The sequence below is a fragment of the Leucoraja erinacea genome, chromosome 29 (assembly GCF_028641065.1).
Source record: "Leucoraja erinacea ecotype New England chromosome 29, Leri_hhj_1, whole genome shotgun sequence".
In the NCBI taxonomy this organism is placed as follows: Eukaryota; Metazoa; Chordata; class Chondrichthyes; order Rajiformes; family Rajidae; genus Leucoraja; species Leucoraja erinaceus.
The window spans coordinates 19254436-19281385 of NC_073405.1; the positions used below are offsets into that span (position 1 = coordinate 19254436).

General features: G+C 42.6%; 1 long non-coding RNA gene across 1 annotated transcript; it reads right to left on the reverse strand.

Annotated features, from left to right (window-relative positions):
• Positions 1-1465: 1465 nt before the first annotated feature.
• Positions 1466-24167, reverse strand: LOC129711280 (uncharacterized). The gene is made up of 3 exons (XR_008725808.1): positions 23160-24167; positions 18082-18149; positions 1466-3334 (listed from the first exon to the last, which is right to left on the reverse strand). It is a non-coding gene; the product is annotated as an uncharacterized LOC129711280 (long non-coding RNA).
• Positions 24168-26950: the final 2783 nt, after the last annotated feature.

Genomic DNA, 26950 nt, shown 5'->3' on the forward strand with positions numbered 1-26950 from the left:
CCCAGCTTCTATACTCAATGCTCTGATTTATAATGGCTAGCATACCAAAAGCTTTCTTTACCACCCTATCTATATGAGATTCCACCTTCAAGGAACTATGCACGGTTATTCCCAGATCCCTCTGTTCAACTGCATTCTTCAATTCCCTACCATTTACCATGTACGTCCTATTTTGATTTGTCCTGCCAAGGTGTAGCACCTCACATTTATCAGCATTAAACTCCATCTGCCATCTTTCAGCCCATTCTTCCAAATTGCCTAAATCACTCTGTAGACTTTGGAAATCCTCTTCATTATCCACAACACCCCCTATCTTGGTATCATCTGCATACTTACTAATCCAATTTACCACACCTTCATCCAGATCATTGATGTACATGACAAACAACAAAGGACCCAACACAGATCCCTGAGGCACCCCACTAGTCACCTGCCTCCAACCCGACAAACAGCCATCCACCATTACCCTCTGGCGTCTCCCATTCAGCCACTGTTGAATCCATCTTGCTACTCCTGCATTTATACCCAACAGTTGAACCTTCTTAACCAACCTTCCATGAGGAACCTTGTCAAAGGCCTTACTAAATTCCATATAGACAACATCCACTGCTTTACCCTCGTCAATCTCCCTAGTAACCTCTTCAAAAAATTCAAGAAGATTAGTCAAACATGACCTTCCAGGCACAAATCCATGTTGACTGTTCCTAATCAGACCCTGTTTATCCAGATGCTTATATATATTATCTCTAAGTATCTTTTCCATTAATTTGCCCACCACTGAAGTCAAACTAACAGGTCTATAATTGCTAGGTTTATTCTTAGAACCCTTTTTAAACAATGGAACAACATGCGCAGTACGCCAATCCTCGGGGACTATTCCCATTTCTAATGACATTTGAAATATTTCTGTCATAGCCCCGGCTATTTCTACACTAACTTCCCTCAATGTCCTAGGGAATATCTTGTCAGGACCTGGAGACTTATCCACTTTTATATTTTTCAAAAGTGTCAGTACTTCTTTTACTTTGAAACTCATAGTATCTTTTGAATACTCATAGTATCTTAGTATGGTTTTCTCGGAGAAAACCCACGCAGTCACGGGGAGAACGTACAAACTCGGTACAGATAGCTCCGGTTGTCAGGATTGAATCCGGTTCTTCTGTGCTGCAAGTGCTGTAAGGCTGGAACTCTACCGTTGTACCACTGTTGCCGCCCTATTGAGTCTAAGGCCCATCCTCTCCAGAGGCATTTGTAGTTGAATGGTAGCCTGATATAGATAGCATTGGATCAACTATTTTGTTGGCATCTCAACTAGAATTCAGTCAGATTGACATTGCTCGGACTGATTTGAGAATTTAGGATTTATTCCCAATTTCATTAAGGGGATATGGTGTTGCTGGCCATATTTTGAGATAATATTGAAACATTTTAATGCTTATTATTGGTTTAGCATTGTCATGTGTACCTAAACACAGTGGAGAACTTTGTTTTGTGTGCTATCCTGTCAAGCCAATACACAAGTACAACAGGCAGTCCAAAGAGAAAAATATCAGAAAACAGAATAGGTGCACACGTGGTTAGTACGGGTGTCAGGGGTTATGGGAAGAAGACAGGAGAATGGGGTTAAGTGGGAGAGATAGATCAGCCATGATTGAATGGCAGAGTGGACTTGATGGGCTGAATGGTCTAATTCTGCTTCTATGACATGAACATGAACTTATGAAGTATACTTCAATGCAATTCAATTTTCTTACTGAATGTGTGAACTGGTCAACCACATAATGATACACAAAACCCATTTGAATTATTTTTCTTTAATCGGCATCCTATCTGACATATGTGCTCAGCAAAGCAGCAAAGTCCCATTTGCACAAAATAGACACAAACTGCTGGAGTAACTCAGGGGATTAGGCAGCATCTCTGATGAAAAAGGAAGGGTGACGTTTCGGGTCCGGACCCTTCTTCATGTTTACTCAAATGTGGGCAGCTTTGGCATAGATTGTCCCCACTATCTTCTAAACTGAAATAAATACTGTTTAAGAAGGAACTGCAGATGCTGGAAAATCGAAGGTACACAAAAATGCTGGAGAAACTCAACGGGTGCAGCAGCATCTATGAAGCGAAGGAAATAGGCAACGTTTCGGGCCGAAACACTTCTTCAGACCCTTCTTCAGAGAAATAAATACTGGCCTTGCCAGCGATCTTCAGATGTGGAAATGAAGAAATAAATGAAAAGATCACACGTCCAAATCTGAATGGTTTCTGAATGAGGAGAGGGCTATTTCCAAATGACAAATCAATGAATGTGGAGAAAGGAATTGCAGATGCTGGAATATGCCGAAGATAGACACAGAGTGCTGGAGTAACTTTGTGGGTCAGGCAGCATCTCTGGAGAAAATTATGGTTGACGTTTCGGGTGAGGACCCTTCTTCAGACTTCTTCAGGGCGGCACAGTGATGCAGAAGTAGAGCTACGACCTTACAGCGCCAGGGACCCAGTTTTGATCCTGACGACGGGTGCGTGTCTGTACAAAATTTGTACGTTCACCCCATGACCTGCATGGGTTTCCTCCCACACTCCAAAGAGGTACAGGTTTGTAGGTTAATTGGCTTGGTGTAAATGTAAAATTGTCCCTAGTGCGTGTTGGGCAGTGTTAATGAGTGGAGATCGCTGGCCAGTGTGGACTCGGTGTGCCGATGGGCCTGTTGCCACCCTGTACCTCTAAACTGAAACTAAACAAATCAATGAAGTTGTGCAACTTGGCAGAAGAGAGCAAGAGCAAACTCCACAATGCATGCCCAGCTCAGTCTCACTATCTTAACTTACAAAACTATTTGTAAAGACTGGGCAATAAATAAACTTTGGGTGACGGGTCCACCTCTACAGATTTATTAAGAAAAAAAATCCCAGGCTTCTGAGGATTTGACTTACTGCTGCATCTGCTGTGAAGAGAACTCACTTCTGGAGATGGAGCCACATGTATCGAATATAGTTTGGCAGGAATGAATAATGTACTGTACATTATAATGTGAGAACAATATGTTGAAGTTTCAATTTACTAGCTTTACAAAGTTCGGTAAACTGCATGCTCTGAACTCCAAAGTAATTAAGGGAAACTAGTACTTCTGGCTTCATTTATGCTTCCTAAAGGTGGCAGTTGTGATTTTGTGTAAATCTTTTCATCTGCGAATCAGAATATTGTAGTTTCATACCAACCAGCTCGAAGTCTCGGTTGTCATTTCAATGCAGAAGTGATTCACGTATCATAAAAGATGCTGCCCGAGAAACTCTTTCTTACAATGACATACCATTCACAGCTTGAAATAGACGTGATCTGGAGAAAAAACAAATAACCATATAACCATATAACAATTACAGCACGGAAACAGGCCATCTCGGCCCTACAAGTCCGTGCCGAACAATTTTTTTTTCCCCTTAGTCCCACCTGCCTGCACTCATACCATAACCCTCCATTCCCTTCTCATCCATATACCTATCCAATTTATTTTGAAATGATACCAATGAACCTGCCTCCACCACTTCCACTGGAAGCTCATTCCACACCGCTACCACTCTCTGAGTAAAGAATATATATAGGGTCCAGTTCTGAGCCTCTCAGCTATAGGAGGGAACTAAACCCACATGTCTGTTAGCACAAATAGTCCTCCTCAACACAATAGTTGTTGTTCCTAAGAAACCTTATGTTATAGAAAATCATGCTATAAAGACAAGTGTGTCAATGGATTATGGACGAGAGAATTTGTGACTTACAGTAAGAAAGCTATTTTTCCACATAGGATTTTCAAAAATAAAGGCCTTTTCATTTGCAATGTTTATTTTTGTTACCGCCAGCCAAAAATACTTTCACCTGTATGTTGTAACGATTAATGGAGTATCATGGCACAAGTTTCAATAGAAGCTATTGCTTGTCAACTTCAATGCCAATCCACGGTTAAAATAGTAACTGTTTTCTTAGGAGACAATTGTGTCTGCTTCCTGTAGGAAGGTTACATGGAAGCAGGAATTTTATTTCCCCATGTACTGTTAAATCCAGGACAGTTTTCTTTTCAGCTCCCTTAATTTCCAAAGTAACTTTCATGTTGTTTTCTAGTTCCCGATCAAAATCGCATTTTAACAAATTTGGCCGGTTTAATGCAAAAAGCATTCCCAAATTCATCACTCACATTATATCCAATTAGTGTTATGGAAACTTGTGTTGCAGCAGTCAATAACATATATCCACCATAACATTTCCCACAACACATCAACAGTGCTACAAATCCTGATATTCATTTTCAGCATGATTTTCACTGATTTAATGAGGTGACAGTATAACTATGTTTTATTAATGCTGTTTCCCATAAAACCAGGCTATTAAAAAGGTCAAAAATCAACCTGTGTTATTTGCCAATCAATTAGTTCACTTCTTATTCTACGTAAATTCCATACTTCATATTGCATCTTTCGTACATCTTCAATGCCTACACCTGAGACCAATGGGGGCTTTGTATGACTATATTAAGGGCCTGTCCCACTGTATGAGGTAATTCAAGAGTTCTCCCGAGTTTTCCCCTGATTCAAACTTGGAGAATGTCTCGTAGCGGCTCGTACGAGCGGCTCGTACGAGTAAAAAGTAAAAATTTTTAGAACACAAGTATTTTTTTCTCGTGGACATTATTCAGTGTTGAAAAACCGTCACAAGTTTACCGGATTTCCCCCGTACCTACCGTTAGCATTACGAGCTGCTACGAGACATCCACGGACTTAAATTACATCGTACAGTGGGACAGGCCCTTTAGATTTCTTTTGTTGGTTGACATGGCAATGGATCATTGGCCAACAGAGATGGGGCAGGAAATTACTATGATCATGTAAGAGCAGTCAAAAAAGATCATCTTCAGTGACCTCACCAGCCTAGAGACTACAGAGTCCAACATCAGAGCTAGACTTCTCTGATGAGAACTGGCCCTTTCTCAGGTCTGCAAACTCAAGTATGGGACCACGTATGGATTGATTGCTTTTGCCACAGATGTCAAGATGACAGTAACTTTCACCTTCCTGGCCTCGAGATTGGACAAGACTGTTGCTGTTGATCTCTGACACATCTCACAGTTTGCTGCTGACTGTTGCATTGGGGAGGTTGCTCCGGGTCTACATTCAAGGAGTGAAAACTACTTTTCCATCAGCTGAGGGGGCCAACGGAGTAGGCCAGGGAATCTGCTATTATTGTAAGCTTCCCCAAAGTGCAGGCATTCATTGACTCATCATGGAACCTTTTTGGTACCTACTGTTGGCGATGCCTGGCTATAACCTTGGAGGTCTCCTTAGCTTTCTTTGCACTAAAAATATGATTCCTTTGGGTGCTAATGTCCAACGACCAGAATCTTCTGAGACTTTGGGAACACTTTTCCTCTCCCCTCCTATAATTGCAACATTTATTCTTGAAGGATCATTACTGCCCTGTTTCTGAAAGCCTGCTGCTCATGTCATTGTATTGGTATTGGATTCCTATTTGCATATGTATTGAGATACTGTGAAAAACATTGTTTTCATGCCATCCAGTCAAATCAAGTCATACAGTACATGAATAAAGTCAATCCATATAGAAGTACAACAGGGAGTGCAAAGAGAAAAATACCAGTGGCAGTGTTACAGATTTACAATTACAGAGAAAATTTAGATTAGAAAAGTGCCAGGTCTGCAATGAAGTAGGTTGGGAGATTAGAACATGTTGTCCTAAATCCTATAGTCCGAATATAGTAGCTGCAAACTCACAATCATAAGATTAAATATAGGTAGGTGAGACCAGCTGGATAGACCAACAAGTGCTGAAAGTGACCCAATATGGCATCTGGAAAGGGCATCCCAGGAACTTTTATGTTGAGCTTTGCACCATTTAGAAGACCTCTAACAGCAGCAATGTGATATTTTTTATTTAGGCTAAAAAGCAGGAAACACATTCCTAGCCTACTGATCTTTGGTTGGAATGTTAATGCGTTCAGGAAGATAAATGCATCTTTGTGACAATATTTGGGGAAGAGAAACGGAGTTCACCCTGATATGCAAGCTAATATCTCTGATACAACATCAATAAAGGCATATTGACATGGAAATTCTTTGCCGCTTGTTAAACATCTGGTGTACACTAGGCCAACAAATGTTTCTTTGAGAGCCTGCTGCTGCACAGTTTCATTGCATGTGAAGCTCAAGCTGCTACGTGCACTCAGACAGATTTAGAACATTAATGAGCTTGAAGGCCTTTTCAACACTCATTCTAACATTGCAAAATGGGCGAAAATATGGAGAGAAGGCAGGAGAATGGGGTCAGGAGGGAGAGATAGATAGATCAGCCATGATTGAATGGCAGAGTAGACTTGATGGGCCAAATGGCCTAACCCTGCTCCTATCACTTATGACCTTATGAAAATAGGTTATCCATACCTTAGGTTGTGGGTACATTGGGGAGTGATTTAGGAATGGAGGGGAGGGGGGGGGGGGGGGGTCAGGGGGAGGAGTAGATGATCAGTTGGATGTGTGATTGGGAGTGAAGGGGTGAGGGTTAATGATTGGCAACTATATGGAGGGAGTAGAGCTTGTGGATGGATATTAGACCAAGGTAGTTGAAGGAACCTGACCTGAAAACCAATGAGCAGATCTTAAAGAACAACATGTCCTCAGAGTCAGTTTCTCTACTAAACCTGGCCAGAGATGCACAGATCCTCCCAAACAGAAGGAAAAAGACTCATGCATTATACGTGGGTCCCTTGTGCACCAAGTAAAAAAGCATGACGTTCTTTCCAGATGCCACTCAAGATATCCTGGATCCAACGTCCAAGTATGGGGTCACATAGATAGGTTGACTGTTAGAAATATTGGTGACTTTTGTGCTCCATGAGATAAATGTCCAATGTTGGTTATTATTCATGGACAAGCAATAAAACTGTAGCTGCTGGAATCTGGCACAAAATCAGAAATGCTGAAAGAATTCAGCCGATCACATTGTATCTGTGGGAAGAGAAAACAGCCAATGTTTTTGGGTCAGAATCACTCGTGTTTTGTTTAAGAAATTTGATCATATAGTGCACATTGAGTGCAAAACAACCAAATGTCGATATCATTATGAAATCATTTATCACTGTTCATATTGGGACATTACTATGCACAAATTAACATCATATTTCTTGCATTGCTTCATAACTATTCTCCAGAAATATTTCATTTGCTGTAAAAATGTATTAAATATGTAAAATATGTCCTATATTTACGCACCTTTTTAAAAATGATTCTGGTCTTGCATTTTCATTTCTCAGTAGATGCATATTGTCCAATCTGTTATTGTGAGGGTCTGATTACAAATCCTAATCACTTCTCAGGCCCACCTAGGACAACATAAAACTCGTCGCTGTTTTGACCGGTCCAACGCTAGATTCCTCATGGAGACCTGGTTCTCAATGTAATTCAGTAGAGAGGAGCCACTTTGACAAAGACAGCCAAATTTGAGGTAATTTGCATTTTTTTAATTAGCTGAGTTAATCTAAATATATTTAATTTTTAATGTAATTGCATTTAATTGTTGTTAAGTATTTTCTAGGTGTTAAGTGTTTATTTGAAAAAAATAATTACATTTTTAATTTTAAATGTATGATTTTCTTTCAATTTTTAATCAAATGATTAAATTTTAATCTTGTTTGATTATGTTTGAAGTTTGCATATGTCAGAAACCTTCCGGCAGCTTCAACAGCGTGGGGGTGGGGGTTAATGGATTGTGAGTGCAATTTTGGGTGCAGGTCTGCCCTTTAGGGATGGAAGACTCTGAGGTGCATGGGACCTCAATGATCAGGAGCTGAGCTCTGGAGCTCTCACTGCGGTGTGTTGTACAGGATCGCCCTGTGGGCATCTCTCCCATAGGTTCTACAGAACAGAAACATCAGTCATCCTAAAGGGCTTGTCCCACTTGGGCGTCATTTGCGCGTCATTTATGCAACATCATTTACGCGTCACGAAACGACGAGCACATGATGCGCGCATGGTGTGCATTACGTTCGCATGGTGCATGGTGACGTAGGCAGTGATGCGTGGTCGCGCGCGGCGCCCCAGGATTTTGGGATGTACAAAACCTGTGCGCGCCATCTGCGTGACACGCAAATGACACCCAAGTGGGACAGGCCCTTAACACAACTTTCAATGGATTGCACTTCCTCTGTTCCTCGTTGTCATGACCTATTTCTTACATCTAGGAATGAGGATGTAAAACTGGTGTATGAGTCATGTTCCTTCAGACTCAAGGCACTTACAACCACAGCTGATTTAACACATTCCACTTCCAGATGAACCATATGTTATTGTACTGCCACTGCACTATAGTTCTTAGCCTGCAGAAAGAATAACTCTTGCCGTTCAGAGGTGGGAAGTGGTCGAAGGCTGACGAGGCTTAATTGTGGGGTGACACTGTGGAGACCTGGGTTTCATTTTGATCTTCCTTGTTGAAAGTTTGCACATTCTCCCTGTGTCCATATGGATTGCTCCCAAGTGCTCCTCATCACTGCCTGGATACAAAGCGCATATACTGTACATGCCTGCACTGATTTGCCAAAGTTTAGTTTAGTTTAGTTTAGTTTGGGCAACATGGTGGCACGTCGGTAGAGTTGCTGCCACACAGTGCCAGAGACCCAGGTTTGAACCTGACTACGGGTGCTGCCTGTACAGAATTTGTACGTTCTCCCTATGATCTGTGTAGGTTATTTTCAGGATCTACGGTGTCCCCCCACACTCCAAAGATGCACAGGTTTGTCAGCTAATTGGTCTGGTAAAAATTGTAAATTGTCCCTAGTATGTGTAGGATAGCGTTAGTGTGTGAGGATCGCTGGTTGGCATGGACTAGGTGAGCTGCTAGTATAGTTTAGTTTAGTTAACTCAGCGGGACAGGCAGGATGGGTGACGTTTCATGTTGAGACCCTTCTTCAGACTTGTTAGGGATAAGGAAAATGAGAGATATAGATGATGATGAAGAGAGATAAAGAACAATGAATGAAAGATGCAAAAAGTGATGATGATGAAGGGAACGCCATTATTAGCTATTTGTTGGGTGAAAACAAGAAGTTGATGCGACTTGCATGGGGGAAGTATAGAGAGAGAGGAAATGCCAGGGTTAGTTGAAGTTAGAGAAATCAATATTCATACCACTGGGCTGTAAGCTGGAGTGAATTGGAGGAACAGCATCTCATATTTTGCTTGGGCAGCTTACAGCCCAGTGAATCCAAAAGGTTTTAACATGGGATAGACACAGAAAGCTGGGGTAACTCAGCAGGACAGGCAGCATCTCTGGAGAGAAGGAATGGGTGATGTTTCGGGTTGAGACCCTTCTTTAGACTGTGTACACCATGGGATGGCTATTGATTCTGTCATGGGATTGATCGCATCATGATTTCACTCTATACTACCACTGGCTTTCTGAGAACACTGTGCCCTTGTGATAAGTCACCAATGCATGCCTTTGTAATTTTAGTTTTAATTTAACTTAGAGATACAGCACATAAACAGGCCCTTCGACCCACCGAGTCTGCACCGACCAGTGATCCCTGTGCATTAACACCATCCTACGTATACTAGGGATAATTTACACTTATACTAAGCAAATTGACTTACATATCTGTACATCTTTGCAGTGTGGGAGGGAACCGAAGACCTCAGAGAAAACCCACGCAGCCACGGGGAGAACATGTAAACACTGTACAGACAGCAACCGTAGTCGGGATCGAACTCGGGTCTCTAGCGCTGTAAGGTAACAACTCTACCGCTGAGCCACCGTGCCACCTTTTTACGATATTGTTTATCTACTCTTATTGCTCACATTATATCAACCTGCTGTGAAGGATCCAAACAATGGTAGGCTGGTGCTACTGGCATTCATTGCCCTCTGACAGAAGCATCCATAAACAAGTCTGAGTAACTCCTCATGAATTGCCACTTAGGTTACTCTCACAAAACCAGATTTGCTGTAATCGCCGGTGAATGTCTGCATGAAGATTATCATAGGAATTAGTATAAATTGCACAAGAAAGGGACTTCATACTCCTGCAGAACATGGTGACAGGCTCCAACTTGCATCCATTTACATTGGCATTTATCTCGCACTTAGCAGTGACAGCTGCACAAACACTCCAATATGTTGAGCTGACTTACCTTAGATATTTAAAAACAAGGAACTGAATGATAAAAGGCATGAGCAAAATCCGCAGTTGGTTAAATTACAAGGCTGCTCTCAATATGAGCTAAACAAATGGATCAACAACAAATTAAATTACACAATTTGTTTTGGTTGCAGATCCAAGCTGCTGTAACAATGAATAAAAATATATTCACCACTGGAATATCTTAGGTTTTGTGAATTTCCATGGGAGTTGGAAATCCTGATCCTTCCACTGTGGAACCACTGTGGCTGCCACTCAGTTGCTGGAAGGCTGTCTATCCCTCCTTGGCTGTGCTAAGTTCACAAGTTCTAAGAGCAGAATTAGGCCATTCGACTCATCAAATCTACTCCACCATTCAATCATCGTTAATATTTCTACCCCTGTCAAACCAATTATCCTGCCGTCAACGCAGAACTGATTCCCTTACTAATCAAGAATCTGTCAATCTCTGCCTTAAAAATACCCATTGACTTGGCCTCCACAGCCGTCTGTGGCAATGGATTCCACAGACTAACCTCCCTCTCACCAAATAAATTCCTCCTCATCTCCTTTTGAAAGGTATGTCCTTTATACTGAGGCAATGGTTTCTGGTACTATACTCTCCCACTGGTGGAAACATCCTCTCCACGTCCACTCTATCATACGCTTGATGGGCCAGCCCTAGACTATGAGCTACTCCTTGATGGGGCTGCAGTCTGCACTAGCCGGCCCAGGGGCATGGGTGAGTGCAGTATCTGTCAGCCAATAGCTGCAGCAGTGATCTGTACATCTTAAAAGAAGTTGGGAATCTCTGGTCCTGAATTGTAAACACAGATTCTCGTGTTTTCATTATAGGGTTCCGGATGTTGACCGGGCAAGCAAATAGACCTTGGAATATCGCTGCCTGCTTCGTGATAGCACCATCAATGTCATACAGAGCATCAATCTGGTCTTCTGCAGCTTCACAATAAGCTAAGCCCTGGAGGACTGGGACACTTCCTCAACAAAGGCAGAAACCAACTTCCTCAGCTGCCAGCATTGCTATTGTGTGCCACACAAAAGCATGGCGAGTCTATAGGGGAAGGGAAATTAATGAAACGCCTATAGAGAGTGAATGTGGAGAAGATGTTTCCAGTAGCGTGGACCAGTGGGAACAGTCTCTGAATTAAAGGACATACCTTTAGAATAAGTGATGTGGTCAAATTTATTTTGCTAGAGAGTGGTGAATCTGTGGAATTCATTACCACAGATGGCTGTAGAGGCCAAGTCATTGGGTATTTTTAAAGCAGAAATGGATAGGTTCCTGATTAGTTAGAGCAGCAAAGGTTACGGGGAGATGGCAGGAGAATGGGGTTAAGAGGGAAAAATAGATTAGCCATGATCGAATGGTAGAGCAGACTCGATGGGCCAAATGGCCTAATCCTGCTCCTAGGACTTATATTCTTATGGCAGAACTCCTGACTCTGCATCTGCCCCTGGGAGAATACAGACACACTCCTCCGCCTCCCTCATCATCTCATGAAGCTAGTCTTGAAGACAAAGCTCCAAACAATTAAGTGTGTTTACTCAAGAACCATGTTTTTCATGAGCTGAACGAGCTAATAGTCAAATCTAATAGTCAAATCTAAAATTGAGTCATTCTCCGACAAAAGTATGGACCAGTAGAACAAAAGAATAGCTTGGTGCCAAGTCTGAATGACATTGCAAATTATATGGAACACAATATGGAGGGCCGGTTGTCTTTTAAAATAAAGAAATGGAGATGGAATCCTGCAGTAATAATATGTGCTTCTTTCAAAGCCATAAAGAAGCCAAGATTGAAAATATAGCTGGCGCACCAGAGATAAGTAATAACTTGTTATTGGATGAGCTTGATTTTGACCCAGCTTTCCTAAATTCAGAAAGGCTGCAGAATCTTTCAGTCATGCCATATTCAGACTTGGTAGGAGTGTTTTACTGATAAGAAAAATGTATAATTGTGCTAACATTCCTTTGTTCTGTGAGTGGAGAAGCACTGAGCAACGTTTGTGCTCATTGTATTTCTTTGCCACTCATGCCTGACGAATCAATTAAAGATTGCCATGGTTTACCTTTAACAGTTTTTGTTGCTATCTGCTTTTTAACAAACTGACTTTGACAGAGCCACATCCAAAAGCTGTACACTGCTGGTCAGTATTAAGGTCAGTGTGTTCCTAACTCTTGGTTTAGTTTACTTTAGTTTAGAGATAAAGGCCTTTTGGCCCAGCGAGTTCGCACCAACCAACGAGCCCCACACATTAACACTACCCTATACACACTAGGGACAATTTACATTTATACCAAGCCAATTAACCTACAAACCTGTACGTCTGGAGTGTGGGAGGAAATAATAGATCTCTGAGAAAATCCTCGCATTCATGGGGAGAAGGTACAAGCTCCGTACAGACAGCACCCATTGTTAGGATCGAACCTGGGTCTCTGGCGCTGCAAGCGCTGTAAGGCAGCACCTCTACCTTGTGTTGTGCCACCGTGCCACCTAATGTCTGGATTTAGGAACTGAGTTCAGCAATACAATAGTTCTGATCATCCTGAGCAGGAGGGTTGGATGTACTTAACATCTGGCCCCTTTGGTTCACCGCAGCCATTGTGGCTAATCATGCATGGCCTCCTTTATCCGAGTTGAGTTGCCACTCTGGTTGGGAAAATAACGGAATAGACATGTATGTTTGTTTTTGATACTTAATTTTAAATATTATTAATGTCGCTAATTAATTTACATAGTGTAAATGTGCATTTGAATGTTTTTGAATTTGAATTGAATTTACCAGTTTCTAAAATATTTAAAGCTATTGTCATTGTTTTATATAAACGATAGAAGCAAGTGCAGGTCATTCACCCCTACATGTTTGTTCTACTATTCAATAAGATCATGGTTAAATATTTATCGCAGTGTCATTTTTCTACACTTACTTCATATCCCTCAATAATATACACACCTGTTGAATATATTCAGTAAACTTAGGTAGCGATGTCAAAAGAGGTATCTCTTAGGCAAAGATGTCAAGAGATTTGTTACCTCCTGGGTGTAGAACTTTATACTCATCTCTGATCAGAATGGCCAGCCCATTAGTTTGAGCTTGAACCCTAAAGGCAGTGGGACAGCACAATAAGGTGGCAGTTGTTGATAATAGGGTGGCATGGTGGTGACGCAGTAGAGTTGCTGCCTTATGGGGTTAAAGACCCGGGTTCGATCCTGACTACGGGTGCTGTCTGTACGGAGTTTGTACGTTCTCCTCGTGACCTGTGTGGGTTTTCTCCGGGAGCACTGGTTTCCTCCAACCCTTCAAAGACAGATTTGTAGGTTAATTGGCTTGGTAAAATTGTAAATTGTCCCCAGTGTGTGTAGGATAGTGTTAGTATACGGGGATCGCTGATTAGCGCGGACTCAGTGGGCCGAAGGGCCTGTTTCTGTGCTGTATCACCAAACTAAACTAAAATAAATTATCCTTCAACATTCGTTAATTGCCACCCCAACTATCTTTAGGAATCTGTGAAGAGACACTCACAGATCCTTCCATTACTCTGCACCACCTAGTGTCTTTCCATTTAACACACATTCCCTTGCATTGTTGCTCCTCTCAATATGTAGTCCTCTATAATACCACGCTTGTAGCTAGGTGGGATAACGCATTGTAGGCACGGCCTAGACAATTTCCTCCCTCATTTCTTTAATATTTGGGTAATATTTCAGCAGACGGTGATCTTGCCATTCTCAAAGGGTTAATCCCTTTACAGGTCCCTTTTGTGTCTATGTTTATCCCATTCAAAGCAATATTTCACACATTCATTTTAACGTCTTCTCCCTCTTTTATGAAAAGTACTCCTTGAGAACAGTGCCCTTATCGTCTGCCAACATTGCTTCCTGTTTAGACATTATTTAATTAATTCTCTAATTCTGTGACAAATCTTTGGATTTTCTACTATTTTGTCATGCTCGCAGTTATTTTCTTGGGTGTCCTTTTGATTTGTCCCCTGCACTTCCAGTAAAATTGGCCCTTCCCTAGTTTAGCATCTTTTCAATTTAATCTCTGATCTTATTTATCGCTATTCTGAATCACACTCAACTGTGATCATGATCGAAAAAGTGCTTTCCCATTGACACTTCTTCCTTCCTAAATTCTTTCTCCAAGATTAAATCCAGAACTGTTCTCCATCGTCTTTCCAGTTTGGCTTGCTTAATCCTGCTGAGAAATGTTCTACAGACTACAATTTAGGAACTCTATGTCCATGATGTCTCTCATACTAGTTGCATTCCAGTTATTATTCAAGGAATTGAAATTCCACCCCTGATTCCATCATTGCTCCAGTAGTTCCGTTCTCCCCGTTCCTTTCTGTTCCGTCTCTCCGCAGATGCTGCCTGACCTGCTTGTCCCTTCCAGCGTACTGTGTTGTTTTTCCCAGATTTCAGCATCTACAATCTCTGCAATCCATTTTGAAAAAGCACATTGGGTGTCTAATTATAGAACATTTTATGGTAAGGTTTTCCTGAAGAATAAAATTCCATTCTTTCAAGAATCAGTCCAATTGTGTTAACAACAGGTGTTAAACAATCTGTTCTTTTCATAGCATTATTTGGATCCTGCAATTAGACACCAGGGTAATAACTATATATCTTCAAGCTACAATAGTTCCAAAGCCATGGCTCATTTATAACAGATCTAACATCATAGCAGAGAAAAGGAACTACGTTGTCAAAGGAAGGGCCAATGTTAACATTTATCACCAAATTCTTGCTGAATCAAAATTTACAAAAATAATTCACAACAGAAGGTAGATCCTGGTGCAGAAACTGTGTAGAGAAATTAGGATGGGACAGAAGGAAGCACAATGGTGCTTCTTAATATGCAGTTGCAGGAACATTAGCGCAAGAGACTCAGAGGCTTATTGAGGTCGTACCTGGATCTCCAATATGAACCTGCATCGCCAGACTTGAATGCTCGAGATAGACACAGAAAGCTGGAGTAACTCAGCGAGTCAGACAGCATCTCTGGAGAAAAGGAATAGGCAATGCTTCGAGTCGAGACCTTTCTTCAGACTGAGAGTCAGGGGAAAGGGAAACGAGAGGTAGAGATGGTGATATAGAGAGATATCAAGTCAAGTCAAGTCAATTTTATTTCTATAGCACATTTAAAAACAACTCTCGTTGACCAAAGTGCTTTACATCAGTGCAGGTACTAACGTTCTACAAACAGTGGTACAAAGATCTAACAATATATATACATAAATACATACATACAGCGCTCCCTTAGAGGACCTCAAGAAATGCTTGTGAGTAAAAATAAGTTTTAAGTCTAGACTTAAAAGAGTTGATGGAGGAGACGGTTCTGATGGGAAGAGGGATGCTGTTCCATAGTCTAGGTGCTGCAACCGCAAAAGCGTGGTCGCCCCTGAGCTTATGCCTAGACCGCAGGATGGTCAGTAGCCCCAAGTTGGCCGACCTAAGGGACCTGGAGGTAGTATGGTTGGTTAACAGATTTCTGATGTAGGTGGGGGCAAGCTTAGGGACAAATGAATGAAAGATATGCAAAAAGAGTAATGATGATCAAGGAAATGGTCCATTGTTAGCCGTGGGTTAGGTGGAAATGAGTTATACAGACAATGAAACTCACCAGGGCGACAGTGAAACTAGTAGGAGGGCTAGGGTGGGGGAGGGGCGGAGAGAGAGGGAATGCAAGGGTTACTGAATGCCCAAGATCTGGGCTTCAGTAGATTATGGACCTCCTGATTCATCCAAGGTTTCTGGTTAAGGTACTCAGATGGTCTGTGGGAACATGTGCCCCCCACACACTTTTCATGATGAAGTCGGTGACGACCATTCAGGTACATTGAAAAGCCTTTGTCAATCACCTGGTCTGCAGATGCGAAGCAGTTGTGGAGTCATTCCTTTGCCTCTCCAGATCAGCTCGATGGAGTCGAGGTGCTGTAGCTGCATTCTTCAGTCCACTGCTATACAGGAGGAAGGCGCACAGCCAGGTAGTCTGATTTCCCAAAGTGAGGGTGAAGGGTGAACTGAAAAACATCTCTGATGGTGGAGCAACATCTCTGGTGTTGTAAGACACATATTGGTGGTAGTTAGGAAGTGACTCCTTCACACTACCCTTGTTGAAGATCCCGGCTATGTTGGTGAATGGAGGTGATTGTTGACCATGGCAAGCAGCTCTTACAGTGCTTATTGGACATCAGTGGAAGCAAGATGATGACTGCAGTCATGATGATGGAGGTGAATACCTGTGGGAGGTAGATGAGGCAGTACTTCACTGTGATATGTTCCAGGCGCAGAGAGCAGGAACGGACAAGTGCTGGATCATAGAAGTGACCAGTCCATACTTGTGGGTAGACAAAATTGCTGGAGAAACTTAGCGGGTGCGGCATCTATGGAGCAAAGCAAATAGTTAATGTTTCAGGCCGAAACCCTTATTCAGACCCGAAACGTTGCCTATTTCCTTCGCTTCATAGATGCTGCCGCACTCGCTGAGTTTCTCCAGCAATTTTGTCTACCTTCGATTCTCCAGCATCTGCGGTTCCTTCTTGAACAATCCATACGTGTGACCAATTGCTTTGCAACCACTTTCACAAGTGGATGTTTTTGATCTTTGTTCCGTCCTGGGCTAAAGTGCAGACTCCACGTGCACTTTCTCAACCATTCTCAGTCGTCAGGGCCTGTTGCCTCCTCAGTTGCTGTTCAGAGGACTGACTTGTCACCCTTCACAATGAGTGGTCATAAAGGAGAAAATACTGTATCTTTCCTGAGGATTAAATCTCTTATCTTGATCATCGTGTTGCCATTTGCCATCACTTAAGTCAAAGATTTCTTGGTTGCTGCACTCTTCACTTCAGGCATTTTTTGCAATGAGCAAGAAGTAGTATTGTTCATGACAGCTTTTAAATGCAACTTTTCCATTATTACCATCTTGATCTATTAATCATTGACCAATCTTGCCATTTTTACTTAGAACATCTCGGATAATGCATGTTTATTTCATATGGATGTACTATTCTATTTATGCTGATTTTATTGGAAATCTATGTCAAATAAAGGGGAACTCACCTGCAAGCTACATGTTGTGTTAATGAGTAAGTTGCACATGGCAATAGAGAGCCAATTAGTTTTAATTTTAGTTTTTAGTTTTAGTTTTTAATTTAAAGATACAGTGTGGAAACAGGCCCTTCAGCCCACCGAGTCCACATTGGCTATCAATCATCCAAGCAGTAGTTCTGTTATACCACGTGTCGCATCTTACACATTAGGATCAAATTACAGAAGCCAATTAACCTACAAATAGAAACATAGAAATTAGGTGCAGGAGTAGGCTATTCGGCCCTTCGAGCCTGCACCGCCATTCAATATGATCATGGCTAATCATCCAACTCAGTATCCCGTACCTGCCTTCTGATCATCCAACTCAGTATCCCGTACCTGCAGAATCTACAAGTCTTTGGAATATGAGAGGAAACTGGAGCACGCAGAGGAAACCCACACGGTCACAGGGAGAACATACAAACTCTGCACAGGCAGCACCCGTAGTCAGGATCGAACCCGGGTCACTGGCGCTGTGAGGTAGCAGCTCTACCATTGCGCCACTCTGCCGCCATGCATTCCACATTTCCATTTGAGATCAATGCTCGCAAGATCCTATCAAATATTCTGGACCGCGCGTCAATTGAGCTTTGTTTACTGAGTTACAGGTACACTATGTTGTAAAATGGTTGTTCCATTTTATTTCATGGTAACGGCGACCAAAATATTATTTTCATGAATGATGGGGATGTTTGAGGGGAGATCATGGCTCCTCATCAAATCAGCCCACAGAGAGCAGTCAAGATTGATATATTAGTTCACTCTCTGACAGTGCATGAAGCACCAGTATTTTACCTTTGGCTTTGTCTAGATGTTGTGTTCAGTTCATTCCAAATGGGACTTCAAACCACGGCCTTCTAAACCTGTGATAAGAATGCTACCACTGATTTAAGGCTGACAATTAAAAGAAGCAACTGATTGACATGCAGAATAGAGATACATTAAAGAAAGCACAAAATAACAATGTTATATAACATTTTGTGGCCCTGATATTACAAGGTAGTCAGTTCATATTAGGGCAGACAAGTGACTTTAAAAAATGTTAAAACTATGTAATTTAAAATGACACTTAAAATTTAAAACATGCATTAAAAAGGGACAGAGACTAATACAAGAACTTCTATAATGAGCTCAAATTGATACTGAGAAATGTCTCATTACATGTTCTTAAACGGGAATCATACATTTGTAATGTGTCGGTGACTCATTCTATTGATAGCAGATTCCCCAAATGACGATGTTACCTCTCCTCGGGAAACTTGTACAAGTATCTACGCTGGGAATTGAAGACTTGGAAAATCTTCAGCACCTGCTGCACTGGATGCCGCCTGCAGTGTGCAGCGGCCCAGTAGATGTTTCATTCAAGGGTCTGGTTTAGTTTAGTTTAGTTTGGTGATACAGCGTGGAAACAGGTCCTTCGGCCCGCAGAGTCCAGGCCGACAAGCGATCCCCGCACACTTACACTATCCTACACACACTAGGGACAATTTACAATGATGCCAAGCCAATTAACCTACAAACCTGTACGTCTTTGGAGTGTGGGAGGAAACCGGAGATCCCGGGGAAAACCCATGCAGGTCACGGGGAGAACTTATGAACTCCATACATACAAGCACAAATAGTCAGGATCGAACACGGGTCTCTGGTGCTATAAGGCAGCAACTCTACTGCTGCGCCACCTTGCCGCCCCAGATGCTGTCTAATCCAACTACAAATGAGGCCCAAGAGGTCAATACAGTAGAATAGGCCAGGTTGTTCACACCATGCTCTTAGCTCCATCTGCTGTGGAATTCCAGAGCTAATTTAGGAATGCAGCAGGTTAAGCTTCAGGATTTAGAGAGGTCAGAATGTTGGGAATACCGTATGTCCTAACGATAACAATATCCAACAGAATCCAGGAGCTTCTTAATTAGGTTATGGACTTTGTTAAGGATTCACAGCAAGGCACTTGCTTAAGTAATAACAATACTTAATTTCTTCTTTACATTCTGCACCCATGTCTTTTCAGGACATCTTGTCAGATTTTCTTTTATTTTTGTTATTCCATAGAACCAGACACAACATAGTTTACCATTACTAATGGTAACTAAAGACTGGTTATTGTAGCATTCGACAATATGCATCTGCCCAAGAAAGTTAATTACCTCTCCTGTTTGATTCTTGAGACTAAACATGGTCTGAATAAGTTGAACTGCTTTTAATAGATACCCTTCTAGATAATGCTACAATCTGCTTTGTGTATATCTGAATCTGTAATGGCTTATATCAAAGGCCAGTGTCCTTAAAGTCTTGTGTAGTAGGCACATTCAGATGCTGATTTATACCAAAGATGGACATAAATTAGTGGAGTAACTCAGTAAGTCAAGCAACATCTCGTTAGAAGTGGAATAGATGATGATTCAGGTCAGAACCCTCCTTCTACTTTATCAAACCATGGAAGAAGGGTTCCCACCTGGAACATCATCTATTCCTCGTATCCAGAGATGCTGCATGCCTGTATCTCCAACACCTGTATCTCCTCCAACCTCATCTACTGCATCCACTGCTCTAGATGTCAGATGATTTACATCGGGGAGACTAAGTGGAGGTTGGGCGATCGCTTCGCCGTACACCTCCGCTCAGTCCGCAATAACCTACCTGAACTACCGGTGGCTCAGCACTTCAACTCCCCCTCCCATTCCTAATCCAACCTCTCTGTCCTGGGTCTCCTCCATTGCCAGAGTGAGCAACACCGGAAATTGGAGGAACAGCACCTCATATTCCGCCTGGGTTGCTTGCGTCCGGTTGGCATGAACGTTGAATTCTCCCAGTTTTGCTAGCCCTTGCTGTCTCCTCCCCTTCCTTAACCCTCGAGCTGTCTCCTCCCATCCCCCTGCCCTCGGGCTCCTCCTCCTCCCTTTTCCCTTCCTTCTCCCCCCCCACCCCATCAGTCTGAAGAAGGGTTTTGGCCCGAAACGTCGCCTATTTCCTTCGCTCCATAGATGCTACTGCATGCTGCATGCCTCACTGAGTTACTCCAGCATTTTGTGTCTATTTTCACCATAAAGTCTTGTTATATCAACTTGCAGTTATTTAAATTACATTAAAAGTAAATTCTGTTCCTTAGCAGTGATTGTAATTCTGTGCGAATACTGTGTGGAATTTCATTGATATCTTTGATCGGACTTTACTGGACTTTACTTTGTACTAAACGTTATTCATGCTACTCCCTTTATCATGTATCTGTACACTGTGGATGGCTCGATTTTAATTATGTATCGCCTTTACGCTGACTGCCTAGCACGCAACAAAAGCTTCTCACTGTACCTCAGTACACGTGACAATAAACTAAATTTATATATTACATAGGCAGGTTATTAGCCAGCGCTGGTGTAGAGGGTGATGTATAATTGGGTTGGTATTGGTATTTCAATCCAGACAATGAAATAAGAGAGAGTTATGATTATCCAGCTCACATTAGGCTATGGAACAAAGGTACCCAACCTTGTAAAATACTCCACAGGGATGAAGATCTAATAGAAAGAGGAAAATGTAACAATTGTAGTAGGTACAATTCCTGAAGTGTCAGCTCAGGCTAGTGGTCACCTTAATAGCTCTTCGGGCAGAGTACGTGAAGAGAAGATATGTTTGATGCCTTTAAACTAATGAAGGATTGTTTAAAGTAAACTGTCTGAAGTGTTGGTAACCTGTTGGCACGGGTAGTTAAAATCATGAAGAAAGTGGATGGGGTAGATAGAGTGAAGTTGTTTAAACACCAAGTCACATCAAGTTAAGGAGATTGACAACAAAATAAAGTCAAAATGACATGAGGAAAATCTTTTTTACACAGTGAGTGGTTAGGAACTGGATTCAATGTGGGATGTAATGGTGGAGGCAGATTCAATTGTAGCGCTGAAGAAGGAGTGGAAAATGTTCAGAGAGGATAGAATTTGCAGGGCGTAAGGAGAGGGAGAGGTAGCATGGCCAAGTGGATTGTTCTTACGTGGAGTTGACATAAATGATGTACTTCCCTCCGTGCTGTAACCATCCAATGATTTCTAATTTAAGCTGATTATCAAGCAAAGTGAAGATGACGTAAGGAGAAGCATGGTAAAACAATGAGTGCTTAGGTATTAAATTAGCCTCTCTGAAAGGGTAGCGGAAACAAATTGAATGGCGGCCTTCAAGAAGGAATTGACAAAGCAATTGAAGTATAGAAATTGCAAGGTTATGGAGGTGGATGCGGAAGTGGAGAATTAGACTGCTCTCTGAAAGAGCCAAATATGGCAGAATAGCTTCCTTCAGAGGTAAACTATTATGTAATTCCACAAATCAGAAGACTGCGAGTGGAAACCATTCTTCAAGACATCAGTGCACTATTTTGAGTCACATTCTGGTGTAGTTCACAAGTTATAGGAGTAGAATTAAGCCATTTGTCCCATCGAGTCTACTCCGCCATTTGTCATGTTAATCTTTGCCATCAAATCCCATTTCCTGCCTTCTCCCCATAACCCTTGACACCCATTCTAATCAAGAACTTGTCTGTCTCTGCCTTAAAAATATCCACTGACTTGGCCTCCACAGCCCTCTGTGGCAATGAGTTCCACAGTTTGATTATCTGTTATCCTCCTCACCTCCTGTTTAAAAGAATGCCCTTTTATTCTGAGGCTATGACTTCTGGTCCTAGACTCTCCCACCAGTGTAAACATCCATTCCACATCCACTCTATCTATGCCTTTCATTATTTTGTAAGTTTCAATTAGGTCCCCCCCTCAACCTTCTCAACACCAGTGAGAAGAGGCCCAGTGCTGTCAAAAGCTCATCATATGCTAACCCACTCGTTGTGTTTGATCGTGATGCATTTTACACTGTTAACGGCCAGTGGTGGTGCACTGGTCAATGGCAGGTCTGTGGGTGACCAACGGTACTTAGATAAGTACTCCTCAAAACAATATGACATAATTTTCAAGGCAACACTCCAAAGGAGTGATATAGAATCATAGTTATGTAGTATAGGAACAATCCCTTCAGCCCAACTTATCCCTGGCCATCTATGCTAGTCCCATTGATAGCCTAAATTTTAACATAGTCTACCCTCATCATTATGGAACACTTTATAGCAGATTTTGGTTACAGAGGACAAAATCTGTTGTAACCAAGGCGTCCGTTCATACCGGGAACAAAGAACTGAGTTAGTTGTTTCATGGAGTGGTTGGAGCAAATCTAGTTTCAGTCTGTATTTATCACCACTCTGTGTCAGAGCATTGTTGTGTGCTCACCCTGTGGTATTATGCTTTAAAAAAAATCCTTTTCTGTTTATCGTGTGCCTTGTTTGGTGTTTAGTTCAATTTAGAGATACAGTGCTGAAACAGGCCCTTCAGCCTACTGTGTCCGCGCCCACCAGCAGTCCTGCACACTTACACATTCTTACACACACTAGGGATAACTTAACTTTTTTTTTCATTCAGACCAAGGCAATTAACCTACAAACCTATACGTCTTTGGAGTGTGGGAGGAAAGCAAAGAACTCGGAGAAAACCCCGCGGTCACGGGGAGAACGTACAAACTCCGTACAGACAGAATCGAACCCGGGTCTTTGGTGCTGTAAGGCAGCAACTCTACCACTGCACCACTTTGCTGCCCTTTTTAGTGTATGTTTAGTTTAGTTTAATTTAAAGATACAGTGTGGAAACAGGCCCTTCGGCTCATTGAGTCCACGCCGACCAGCAGTCCCCGCACACTTACACTTTCCTACACACACCAGGGATAATTTTACTTTTTTTTTTCATTTATACCAACACAATTAACCTATAAACTTATACGTCTTTGGAGTGTGGGAGGAAAGCAAAGATCTCGGAGAAAACCAAAGTAGATTACTGGGAGAACATACATACTTGGTGCACCGCTCCACCGTGCTGCCTGTTTATTGGCTGTCTTTCCGATACTATACATATTTAACCTTACTTAGTTACAGCAGGCAATAACGGACACTGTTCTCCACTCCACCACAGTCCGATATAACAGGGGTTATCTGTACTGACTTCCGGGTTGAAATTAAAACTCCAGACTATCTAACTCAGCTGTCACCAATTGAATCACCAAGAATGTAGCTAGGAATGTAAATATATATACTCTGTATCCAATCATGTCACATGTTATCTTAATGACTCCAGGAGGGGAATGAACTTGTTAAGTGCGACGTTCACTGAGAAGAATTAAAGTTGGAGCTAAATGAAATATTCATCTTTGGAAATAGCTGCATTCATTGCTAAGACAATGAACACCCATCACTACCAATATACCACAATCCCATAAATCGTCTGGATCGGCTCCTGCAAAATGTTGTGGGAATTAGGCACGTTTCTTAGAAGCCTTTGCAATTTCAAAGGTGGAAGCTTGTGTAACAAAAGCGAACAAGTGTTCAGGCATGTGCCGAAAGATGGAGAGATTAAATCAGAATCCTCGACAGCACAAACGTGGATAATCCAAACCGCAGCACGTTATTTTGCAAAGCAAGCTCCAGACAACATCTTTTTTTGATCATCATGATTAAGTATAAAGAGAGAGGATGTTTACAAGATAGGGGCAACTGACGTGATGTTTCTAGTGACCATGAGATAATCGTTTAAGTAATGATTTTCAAGGACGTATATTTTAGGACACAGTGTTAGGAGGAATTGTGTGCGAGAAAAATATTCTCAGTTCCAGGATCTTTGTTTGTATGTTGTGCCTTGAATATTTATACCAGTAGTTGCTTGAAGGTAGAAAAAAAAACACCAGAGCACAAGGATTCATTAAAGAAACCTCCTTCCAAGGCAATATTGACTCTGCCTATGAGTTTATTTACCTTGTGTGTATTGTAAGTTCAGAAATGCCAATATGAGAGATTTTCAGACACCAGGACAATGTAAAGGAGCTGTCCCATGACATTCATAGGATTCTGAACATTGCAAGTGACTTTGAATGAATTCTAATTTCTGTTGACAGGACAGTGGCCATTACTAATACAGCTTTCTGCCCCAACATGAAACTTTGCTACTAAGAATGTACCAACACATATCTACATTCCCATGGGATATACTCTTAATAAACAGTCCAATGAATAATAAGGTGATCTCTAATTATGGATAAAGTTTGTATCAAAGCAGTTTGGGGCGGCATGGTGGCATAGTGGTAGAGCTACTGCCTTACAGCACCACAGACCCAGATTTGATCCTGACTACGAGTGCTTGTCTATACTTAATTTGTACGTTCTCCCCGTGACCTGCATGGGTTTTCTCAGAGATCTTCGGTTTCCTCCCACACTCCAAAGTCGTACAAGTTTGTAGGTTAATTGGCTTGGTATAAATGTAAATTGTCCCTAGTGTGTATGGGATAGCGTTGGTGTGCAGGGATCGCTGGTCGGTGCGGACATGGTTAGCCGAAGGGCCTTTTTTCCGCACTGTATCTTTAAACTAAACTAAACTAAACTAATTAAATGACCCATTCTCTGTTTTCTATCTGAAATCGGATACTAGAAAATATCGGGGAAACAAAAAAGACAAAAGCAAATTTAAAAAATGCAGGCAGTAAAGCTGCTACCTCGCAGTTCTATTGACCCTGGGTCAATCCAGACCTTGAGTAAGGGCCAGATTTACGTATAAGCTTCATAAGCTTAAGCTTAGGGCCTCGAAATCTAGTGGGGCCTCGGCCTCGCTCCGACAAGTGTATAAAACGTTTGACATAGTGGCGTTGTTACAAAATCAACCATCAGTGGCGCTGTGCTTGCAATTCTGGAGGCTTTGGTGGTATGGGGGGGGCGGGGGGGGAGATTAAAATGCAGGTGAGGTTTATATTCGTTGTCGGAGAGGAATTTGCTCCAAAGATCCTTGGATCTTTAACCTCGCCGCCCCACTGGGGCCTACTCACCTCGCCGCCCCACTGGGGCCTACTCACCTCGCCACCCCACTGGGGCTTACTCACCTAGCCGCCTCACTAGGCCCGCCGAACATTGCCGCCTCACCGGGCCCATCGAACAACACCGCTGCACCGGGCCCACCGAACATCGACGCCGCACCGGGGCCCACACTACAGTCCTCATACCCCCTCTCCCCCCTGACCACTCACCACCCCCCACCAGACATCGCCTCGGCCTCAGTCCACGCACCTGCCTTCCTCCGGCCCCAACCCCCATCCTTGCCGTGTGTTCACCATCCCCCCTCACCTCTCCTTCTCAGATACTGAACGGTCTGTCCTCAGCAGAGGCCTCACCTTTGTCCCCCTCCGTCCCCACAATGAGTTCCGCGGTGCCACGATTTGGAGCTCTTCTTCCATCGCCTACGCCTGACAGCGTTCTTTCATGGGAAGGAGTCCTCGTCCCACATTGATGATCCATTTTCCCGTCTCCAACGGACCCCCTCCTCTCGAGCCGCCCGCAATTGCCGCTAGGGGTGGGCCGATGCTCAGGCCCTCTTGCTGGGATGATGGAACTCCGAAGTCGGAATCGAAGAACACCCTCAGTGGCTTGGACTTCCGAATCGACCACTTCCTACCAGAGACGGCGGCTCCCGAAGTCCACAGGCTGAGCTGGGCGGAGATATACACTAGCGGCCCACGTCAAAGGGATCCCAGGGCTCCGCGATGTTGAAATCAGCGTGGCCCGAGGCTCGGAGCTCCGCTAACCACAGCTCTATTGTTGAAGCAGCATGCCCAACACTCTCAATCCACGCACCTACGTATGTCGTGGACATTTCCTGCAATTGAATCCGCACAAAACTTTTGGATGGAGATTCCAAAAATCCACTGCTCCCTGGGTGATGAAATTTCCCCTCATGTCTGTCATGAATGGCTGACCCCTCATTTTGATGTTGTGACCCCTGGCTCTAGACATCAGTCAAGGAAAACATTATGAAAGATAGACACAAAGTACTGGGGGAGTTCAGCGGGTCACGGAGCATCTCTGGAGAAAAATGATAGGTGAAGCTTCGGGTTGGGACCATTCCTCAGACATGAAGGGGAAACATTATCCCTGCACCTCCCTTGCTTTATTCAATGTGTGTATGTTGTAGTGGGTTCTCCTCTCATTTATTTCAACTCAGGAGAGTATAGGCCCAGTGTGTTTAATCTCTCCTCATTGGTGAAGCCTCCCATCCCAAGAATCATTGGAAACAGCAGTAACGGGATGATCAGCCATGATGAATGGCGGTGTTGGCTCGAAGGGCCGAATGGCCTACTCCTGCACATATTTTTCTATGTTTCTATGAAATCCCTGTACTGAAAGTATATCATTCCTTAAATCGAGAGACCAGACCAGTGCACAAACATTCCAGATGCAGTCTTACTAGAGTCCGATATTGCTCCAGTATGACATATTTCTTGTACTCAAATCCTCTTGCAATAAAAGAGAGCATGCTGTGTTTGAAAGCTGACATTCAGTGGGCTCTGTAGACGGATGTACAAATCCGTCTCAATACCAACATTCTTTTATCCTGCTGAGAAATGTTTTTTTTTTTTTTTTTTCCATCAAAGTGGATGCAATCTCATATTTCTGGATTATATTCCATCTGCCTTGTTCTCGCCCATTTGCTTAAACTTTCTCCATCACCTTGAAACCTCTTTACATTTTTTTAGCAACTCATATTGCCAATTAGCTTATCAGCAAACCTTGACATCATATACTTTATGCTCCTATTCTAAATCATTGGTA